Raw genomic sequence first — 9,775 nt, 5'->3', positions numbered from 1 at the left:
AGAAGACTGAAAAAACACAGAGGGTGATTACATTGAAGAAAGCATTTAAATGAGAAATTAATATCAAAGATACTTTAAAAACCCCAGGTATTTGGAAATCAAATGTCCACTTTTAAATGATGGGTGTATTTAAGAAGCCATGGGCTTCCCAGGTGTCACAGTGAAGAATCTGCCTGCCAATGCAGAAGATGCGGGTTAGATCCTTGGGCTGGGACGATCCCCTGGAGGAGGAAATAGCAACCCACTCCAGTATTCTTCCCTAGGAAATCCCATGGACAGAGGAGACTGGTGGGCCACAGTCCATGGTGCCCCAAACAGTCAGACACAACCGAGCACAAACAAAACCAAGAAGCCATAACAAGGAAAATTAGAAAATAATTGTACCAGAATTTGTTGCATGCAGCTGAAGCTGCTCAATGCAACTAAATAAAATGTGTAATCTTGAAAAGAATTTTTTAAATTAATGAAGTTGAAATATTATATGGGTGCGTAAATCACTTATTAAGCACAGTCTTAATGAGGACAGAGAGTGTCCACAGGAGCTTATGCAGTCATGCTGCCTCGGTTCAGTGGAGATGACGGAATATAAATCAAGGTCAGGTGTGTCAGATGGAGACAAAGCATATGGAACAGGCAAGGTGCCCACAAGGAAGCCCGGGGAAAGTCAGAGAACTTCCAACCTGCGCTGGGTGTTGAAGATGTAAGTCTGCGAAGGGGTGAGCAAGATGAAAGGAGGCACAGGGAACCTACAGGAACACAGAGGTGTGACTTTGCATGGCAAGTCACTGGGATGGGGGACATGCTAATTCAGAGAGGAAGCTGGGGGCCAGTTCATGCTTAAACTCCAACTTTATCCTGAAGGCACTGGGAATCCACGTAAGAATTTTTAGCAGACATATTGAAATATAACTTGCTTAGAAAGAAGAGTGTGTGGAGACAGGATGGATTGAAGAGATCACTAAGGGAGTATCCTTCTGGAACTTCCTTACTCTGTGGTTGATGGCGAAGTTCATGTGACTGAAGAGGGTGGGGCAGGTGGTGGGTCTGCCCTCAGTGACATCTACCAGCAGGTAGGTGGGCCAGCAACCAGCTGGACAACAGGGGAAAGTGGATGAGTGACTCTGGGACAACATTCGTAAGGGTATACAGCTGAGAAGAAGGGTACCAGTTACCGAGCTAGGACATGCAGGTGAGGGGCAACCACAGCTCACCAGTTCTGCTGTGAACAGGCCGGGCGCAAGTTCTCACCCATCCTCTCCCAGGCTAGACTCTTCGCGCTGAGGACTGCCAAGGGGCCTGGGCAAGCTCAAGAGCAAGGTCAGGAGGCAGGGACAATGACGAGGGGGAGAGAGGCGGGGACCCCAGCACAAGGTAGGGCTCTGAGAAGTACCAGAGTAAGCTTCCCAGAAAGTTCTTTGACCTTCCACGACAGGTGGTGTCCCCCAGCACGCTGGCGCTGCCCGGGACCGGAGGAGGGGAAAGTGATGCCACCCCACGTAGGGGACCCCACCATAGCGCAAAATCTGGTGGGCCAGCGCTCCTCGCTCCCCCCATCCCACCCTAGACGGGAAACAGGCCTCACCCCACTGACCTGAAGGCATCTCTCTGAGGTCTTTAGTTGATGCCTCTCCAGCCTGTAGACTCTCCTTGCTAGAAGCTCACCATTTCCGTCCTCTCCTCGGTGACCGTGACCCAAGAAGTTCCCACGCCCACCTCAAGTTCCTCCAAGGTGGCCGAGCGCAGTCCTGCAGGGCCCTGGAGAGTGTGGGGTCTCAGAGGAAGACCTGCCTGAAGACAAAGAGGATTATCATATTGCAAAATGACCTGAGAGTGAGGACAAGTCCTTAATGTTTGAAAAACCAGGTGACAATGTCGTGCACTCGCGCGGTTGTCAAAGATGCTTCCTACCCTGGAGACAGGAATGAAGGGTTCAGGCTTCCTGAAAGAAAAAAACAGCTGAAAGTTCCTGAGGTCATGAAATTAATGTTGAAATAGGGCTTCCAGGTCCACTCGCTCCTGAGCCAGAACCCTTCCACGCCCGGCGCGGCCGCTTCCCGCGCACCTGCGCCCGGACCGCGCACCTGCGCGGCTCGACCCGGAGGCCTGGCTGCGTCCAGACGTGGCGGCGAGTGGGCGAGCATGCTCAGTAGGATCCTGACCCGCTTCTGCGGCCGGGCCGGCGGCGGGGGTCGGGACGCTAGCCCACGAGGCTCACAGGGGACGGAGAGAGAACGGCGTGGGGAGAGCCGAACAGAGCCAGCCGGCCCTCGAGGGGCTCCAGCCCGGCGAACGTCGGACCCCGCGGCGCCGCGAGAAGTCCGCAGCTCCGGGTTTTCGCCACAGCCCTGGGGGCGGGACCCGGGAGCTGGTGTGGGCGTGGCTGGGCGTGGCCGCCGTGGCGGGGGCGGGCCTAGAGGGAGCCGGGTCCCGGCCCCCGCCCCGCGCGGTCCCGCGGGTCTGCAAAGAGGCTCGCTTGCAGAGCGAGGCCGGGCCGCTCAACTTGTGCGGGCGCCTTGGAAAACCTGTCTTTTTTTTACTGAAAAAGCCCCGCAGTGGTCACTAGAGAAAACTTAGAAACTACAAGTAGTCTAGAAGGAGGTCTAGAATCCCGAGCGCCGGCTCAGAAGCCGCCGGTTGACGTCCTGCTCCTGCGGCTCCTCGCGGCCGCACGGGGTCCCTGCAAGGGTAGGTTCGGGAGAGGTGCAGCGTCGCGGGTCCAGCGCGGGTCACCAGTCTTGAGGGCAGGAGCCCGGGACTCCCCCGGGACTGCCGAGGCCGCACGGAGCGGGGGCTGGCCGCTGGGCCGCTTGGACCGAGGGGCCGCGCCCCACCTCCCCGGCCCTGGCCCCTCCCCCGCGGGCCAGTCCACCGCCCCCAGCCCCGCCGCTCGCCCCGCCCCGCCGCGCTGCTGCGAAGACCCGGCGGCGCCGCGAAGCGCGCACTGGGCATGCTCCGCCTGGCAGCTCGGCTCCACTCTGCTCTGCTCCGGGAGGCTGGGCTCCGGGAGGCTCCGCAGCCCGCACCTCAGCCGGCGCGGGGGCAGGGACAGCCCCCGAGAGGCTGCGGGATTCGGCGTGGCGCGGCTCCTGGGCTGGCCATGACGAGGAGCGCGCGGCGGCCGCCGGAGTGGCGAGGCGGCCTCAGGTTAGCCGGGTTAGCTGGACGCCGACGGGCGGGGTGCGGGCGGTGGGCAGCCCTGCACCGCGTGGTGGCCGAGTCGCCCCGGTCGCGGCCGCGCAACTTTGGGGCGCTGGGGCTGGAGGAGCCCGCGGCCGGGGCTGCGCTCTGGGACGCGCCCGGGTCTCCGCAGTGGGCTTCAGGGTCGCAAGATGCTGCGGGATCCCAGAGCAGCGGTTTGGGGACACTGCGTCCCAGGCTCGTGTCGTAGCCCTCCCACGGCGAGGACGGTGTGCACTGCGCGCGGTCGAGGACCCGGCAGGTCTCGGAGGAAAGGGTACGGCAAGCCACGGCGGGGCCTTCGCCGATTCTGGGCCGCCCGGGTCACCGGACCTTAGTGACCGGGATGGGGGGTGTGCACTGTCCTGGGCCCCGCAGGCCCCGAGTGCTGGCGGCGCATCCTAGTGCGGCAGGAGAGCGGGGAGCTGTGCGCGCAGCGAGCCGCCGCCTCCGCTGGAGCTCCCGGAGTTTGCCGCATTTGACTCCATAGCAAGTTGACATCGAATTGCTGCATGGCGTGGAATGGGAAAACGTGCTTCATCGGCTTAAAAAACAGAGTAATTGCAAAGCCGATTTATTTTAAGCTAGACCATTAACCCGCCTTCCCGTCCAAAAAAAAAAAAAAGCTTGAGCTTGCAAGATTTATGAGGAAAACTAGCAAAACGGGAGAAAAAAATGTTTCTGGTGCATTATCTGCTCACAGTGTAGAAAAGAATCTGTTATGGTTGAATTGTCGTTGTTTTTCAGCATACTTGTTACAGAGAAGTTGGGTTACTGTAGCCATCTTTATTGTGTGGTATTTTAGATGTATAAGAACTTGGAAATACCCTGTGGCAGAAGCGCAGTGTTTTTTTGATAAAGTTTTTCTCACTTTTGTTTCTAGATGAAACATATTTTTTCTCAGTTGCTACTATGCTGAACATAGTAAAATTGTTCAGGATGAAATGGAAGATGGAAAAAAAAATGTTTTCAGAAAGGAGTAAGTTAGAACAATGTAGTTCTACTGGGCTTATAACTTTCATGACAAATGGAGTTTGTAGCTCCCACCACAGTTTTTGCTGGTTCTTGAAACATTTGGCACCATTACCACCCTTATGATTACTGGCTTTCAGGAGCTAGGAAAACAATCCTTATTCCAGTGGGAAATAGTTCTACATCTAACAAAAGTTCTAATTCTCAAGCTGGTGTCCATAAGCACCACTTAGTGGATACAGTTGTTTTATTTATTAAGCATATTACAAAACATCTGCTTTGTGCTCTTTATAGATTCTAATAGACTTTTGAGGAGCGTTTGCTTTTCATTGGGCTGTGAATAGCTTTTAATGTTTGTTCGTGGGTGAGGTGGTGCCAGCTCTCATTCCAGATGCTCCAAACCATTTCCCCATGTGGGCTGTGTGCCCTGCCTGTAGGGGACTGAGATTTAATAACAAGAGCATTTGACTCCATAGCAAGTTGACATCGAATTGCTTCATGGCATGGAATGGGAAAAATGGGAAAACAGGTTGCAAATGTCCAGACAACAAGAACAGCAACATGCTGACTCTTTCTGCAAATTAGACCTGCAATTCTTCATTTTAGCCAAAAAGTTTGGTTGCTGGTGTTCATTGCTCCTAAACATTTTTCTTAATGTATTTATAGAAAATTTTAGAAGTTTGAGAAAGAACCAAGTCAAATGTTGAGAAAATGTGCTTCCCCTTTCTGTAGCAGTTCATCCAGTTCAAAATCTCCTGTGTATACTACATACATGTAAAGCTTATCTGGAATGGTGGGACTCGTGTTCTCAGGCTGCTTCCTAATACCAAATGGTTATTGTGGCAAAGTTGCTTTTAACCCACAACACAGTAGTCAGATTTGGTCAAGAATCATTTCTTGGAATTCAGAAGTAGTGCATGTGCCCAGTTACTAACTCGTGTCCGACTCTTTGTGACCCTGTGGACTGTAGTTCACCGGGCTCCTCCTCTGTCCATGGGATTTTTCAGGCAAGAATACCGGAGTGGGTTGCCATTTCCTTCTCCTGGGGCAGAAATAGTGCAGATAATAATTCCCCAATGCAGCATCTAACCAAGCATTTGGTGTGTGGCTCGCCCTTTTCTAGCCAAGCCCAGGAGGACATTTGACAGCACTTTGTGATCTATGGCAAATCACAGAAAAGTTAGAAAAGGGCTTCCCTGGTAGCTCACTGGTAAAGAATCTGCTTGCCAATGCAGGAGACACGAGTTCGATCCCTGATCTGGGAGAAGCACACGTGCCGTGCGGCAGCTGAGCCTGTGCTCCGCAACTGCTGAAGCCCATGTGCCCTAGAGCCCGTGCTTTGCAACACGAGAAACCTCTGCAATGAGAAGCCTGTTCGCTGCAACTAGAGAAAAGCTTGTGCAGCAATGAAGACCCACCACAGCCAAAAAATAAATAAAATTACAAAATTAGAAACAGCCTTACATGCAAATGGTTGATTTTAAGTTTGCTGGAAAACCTCCCTGAAATGGTTAAAGGATTAAAGGGGTTGGTTGATGATATGATAAGGGCCAGTGAAGAGCTGTCAAAACTAGTTTCTAAGTTATACTCAGCACAGAAGTCCTGTGTGTTTATTGGTCTTGCCTCTGCCTGAGGTCTTTACTCATTAAAACATCACATTCATTTTTCCTCCCCACTATCTTTATAGTCAAGCCCCTAAGGCTGCAGAAATGAGTAAGACACGGTGATTCACAATCTAGTCAGAGAGACAGGCTTGAGCACAAATAACAAGGTGAGTGATGCCCAAGAGGCATCTGTACCAGGAACTGAAAATGTGCAGGAAGGAGGCCCTTGGGTTGGGAGGGGAGGGAGCCTCGTGATAATAGTGATAATAATAGGAATGCCTGAGGAATTGGATAGGCGTCTTCTGGCTGGAAGTGGGCTCTCCAGACAGAGGGACCACCATGATGGTAGTTAGGCTAATGCTCTCCCTCCCTGCCCATGATGTCCACTTTTGGACTTTGCAGGTGTGATTAGATGGAGGATCTGGAGATGGAGAGATTGTTCTGGGTTATCCAATGGGCCCCATGTCATCACAAGTGTGCTTATAAGTGGAAGAGAGAAGCAGAGTATGTATGCGTGCGTGCTCAGTCACATCCGACTTTTTTGCAACCCCATGGACTGGAGCCCACCAGGCTCTTCTGTCCATGGGATTCTCCAGGCAAGAATACTGGAGTGGGTTGCCATTTCCTTCTCCAGGGGATCTTCCCAACCCAAGAATCGAACCTGAGTCTCCTGCATCTCCTGTATTTCAGGCAGATTCTTTACCACTGAGCCACCAGGGAAGCCCAGTCAGTGTCAGATGCATGTGAGGAAGATTCACTGGCCATTGCTGCCCTTGAAGATGGAAGGGCCAGGGAACAGGGAGGGAGGTGGGGGCAGGAGAGCCTGTGGAAGCTGGTGAAGGTGAGGACATGGATGTCCCTCCCCCACCCCCCTGCCAATTCCTTCCTTAGCCCATCCTGACCCATGTGGAACTTTTCACCTGCAGAATCGAAAGATAACAGAGGTGTGTTCTAAGTCACTAAGTTTGTGACTTGGTGCCTTAGAAGGGAGCCCGAGAAAGGTCATCTGACCGTACACAAGGAAAGGTCTGGTGTGATGGGATTGGGGGCTGGGGCAGAGGAGTTTGGATTTCATCCTATTCTTGATAAATAATGGGACATCACCTAAAGACTTTTAAACAGGAGCCTGTGATAGACAAACTGCTACCTTTTTATCTTCCTAAACCCCGGGATTCACAAGGCAGTTTGACAAAGGGTGTGTAACCTGAGGTGGTCCATGGCAGTGGGGAATCTGGAACCAGTGTGTGGTATAACTCAGCTCTCCTCTTTAATCTGAAATGACCTTAGTATACATGTGTGAAATTAACAGCTTAAGACGGGACTTCCCTGGTGGTCCAGTGGCTGGCTGAGACTCCTTGCTCCCAATGTGAGAGGGCCTTGGCTTCAATCTCTTGTCCAGGGAACTAGATCCCACATGTCACAGCTGAGAGTTCACATGCTCCAACTAAAGATCCCGAGTGCAGCAAGGAAGATGGAAGATGCCGTGGGCTGCAGCTAAGACCCAATGCAGCCAAATAATTAATTTTAAAAAAGAGCTTAAGAAAACTTGCATTCACAATTCATTAGTACAGGAAGAACAGAGACAATAAAGCAGTGGAGTGGTCACATTTTGACTATTTTGTTTCTATTCATTGTCCTCTTTTTTTAGTTCTTTTTTTATTAAAGTATAGTTGTACACTATTATATAAATTACAGATGTACAATACAGTGATTCACACTTTTTTAAAGGTTGTACTCCATCTTATAAAATATTGATTGTGTTCCCATATTTTACAGTATATCCTTGTAGCTTATTTTATTTGTTATTTAATTTTTACAGTGTTGTGTTTCTGCTTACAACAATGCAAATCAGCCCTAATGATACATATTAATACATTCACAGAGCACCAGACTGAGCTTCCTGTCATTGTCCTCTTAACAGACAGCTGCTCTGTTGAATACCCACGGAGCACAGCAGACGTGAACACATGGCAAGTCTGTGGGCAAGTCAGGTTGAACATGCTACCTTGAGGCAATGCTAGGTCACCTGGGCCAACTCTAACCAGCGGGTGGGAGCTGTTTGCCATGTCATGGGCTCATATGGACTCAACTGAGAAACGGCCACAACCCAGCAGCAGTGTTTGCTGTAGGCTCCGTATTTGTTGGGGGACAAGTGACAGTTATCATCCCAGGCACCCTAAGCTACAGATTTAAATGTAAGAAGTGCAATCATTCTCTCCAGTCCCTTTTATGTACAGTCTCTTTCAGGTACAAGGGCTTAATATCGGTCCTGTAAAAACATGTAGTTGGGGTAAATTGACATCTCTGTGTGTCTGGAAACCCAAATCTGAAGAAATCTTCTACCTTAGTGTGACAAGAATAGTTCCAAGTTGAAACGGAGCTATGTGTAGAAAAATTAGTAAGAAAGAACAGAGTTTTCCAACAGCATGGTAAAGAAAGCCCTGCGCTGACAAAATCCAATCCTAGGAACAACGCTGAGATGTGATCAAAACTTACCTTAATGAAAATGCAGCTGTGAATCTACAGTTTAGCTTCCATCTGCATAACTTTGTAAGGTTTATACCTAGACCTCCTTAATTGAGTATAAAAATGCAAAAATTATTTTTTTTACACTGTACAGGACAAGCTCGGTGTAAGTGGTTCTGTCTTGAAGCTCCTCTCCCTTAGGCTCTGGGATACAGGTTTGGCATTCTCTAAGGGTTTATCTTTCCTGGTTTCTAACCTTACTCCTCTCATCATGAGGTCCATTGTGTTCCTTCTAGGTGATCTATTTTTCTCCATGACCATACCAGTCACCCACACACCATTGTCTCCAAATCTCTGCCTTCAGATAAGCCTCTCTCATCCATTCACTGATTCATTTCAGCAAATATTGATAACCTGAGAGCTTATAATCTAGGGAAAGGACAGCTGTCCACAAAGATGATTACAGTGAAACTGTGAAGTTCTGGGTGAAGCTCAGTGAGTAAAGGAGTGTCTGGAGTTATCTGGGGAGTCCTGGTTGGCTTTGAACCAAGACTTGAGGGCTGAGTAGGGGTTTCCAGGTGTGTGAGACTGGAAGGCAGCATGTCTAGAGGACAGGGGTGCTGAGAGAGCTCTGGAATGAGGTTACAGAGGCTGGCAGGCAGGAGTCCGAATGGAGGATCCTGTGTGTCCTGCCATGGACTTCAATTTATACTGGTGGCAGGATGAGGACCTGGAGGACGTCTGAATCAGATCTCTCAGAGTCAGCCCACTTTAGCAGCCCCTCAGTGTGTGGATGGCAGGCAGGCCGGCAGGGTGGGATCCATCAGAGCAATGCTAGTCAGGACTGAGCACTTAAACCAGGCACAGCCCTGCATGCAACAGCCACAGGGGCAAGAAGGGAAGAAGAGGCACATCTGTCAGGTGTGTGACAACCCCTTCTAGAGGAATTGTGGGCCACGAGACTGGTTAAACCAGAGAGAACTGAAGCTGATGGGGGTGGAGCAGGAGAGCCCAGGTTAGTTAGTGTCAGTCGCTCAGTCATGTCCCACTCTTCACAACCCCATGGACTGGAGCCCACCAGGCTCCTCTGTCCCTGGGAATCTCCAGGCAAGAATACTGGAGTGGGTTGCCATTCCCTTCTCCAGGGGATCTTCACACCCAGGGATGGAACCCTGGTCTCCTGCATTACAGGGAGATTCTTTACCATCTGAGCCACCAGGGAAGCCCCAGGGCTGTAGTCAGAACTGTATTGCTGCAGGGCACAGACTTCCTAAGCCAGGCAAGGCAGAAAGAAAGAAGGGATTAATTCTCTGGTGATTATCCAGTTTGGTTGGTCAGTTTTCATTCCAAACCTAAAGAAAGGCAATGCCAAAGAATGTTCGAACTACTGCACAATTGCATTCATCTCACACGCTAGCAAAGTAATGCTCAAAATTCTCCAAGCCAGGCTTCAACAGTATGTGAACCATGAACTTTCAGACATTCAAGCTGGTTTTAGAAAAGGCGGAGGAACCAGAGATCAAATTGCCAACATCCGTTGGATCATTGAAAAAGCA

The 9,775-nt window shown here is 50.6% G+C and overlaps 1 protein-coding gene across 3 annotated transcripts in view; it reads left to right on the top strand.

Moving 5' to 3' along the window:
• Positions 1-2,943: 2,943 nt before the first annotated feature.
• The window catches only part of MFAP3L (microfibril associated protein 3 like), a 187,746-nt gene continuing 180,914 nt past the window's right edge, over positions 2,944-9,775 (top strand). For all 3 annotated transcript variants that reach the window (XM_081495503.1, XM_081495496.1, XM_081495485.1), the window contains exon 1: positions 2,944-3,144. The gene's annotated coding sequence lies outside the window, so the exon portion shown is untranslated. The remainder of the gene's footprint in view (positions 3,145-9,775) is intronic.

This window comes from Giraffa tippelskirchi, chromosome 1, assembly GCF_054371585.1.
Source record: "Giraffa tippelskirchi isolate mGirTip1 chromosome 1, T2T-mGirTip1v1.2.pri, whole genome shotgun sequence".
Lineage (NCBI taxonomy): Eukaryota > Metazoa > Chordata > Mammalia > Artiodactyla > Giraffidae > Giraffa > Giraffa tippelskirchi.
The sequence above is the reverse complement of the archived record's forward strand: the minus strand, read 5'-3'. Positions and strand labels throughout refer to the sequence as shown.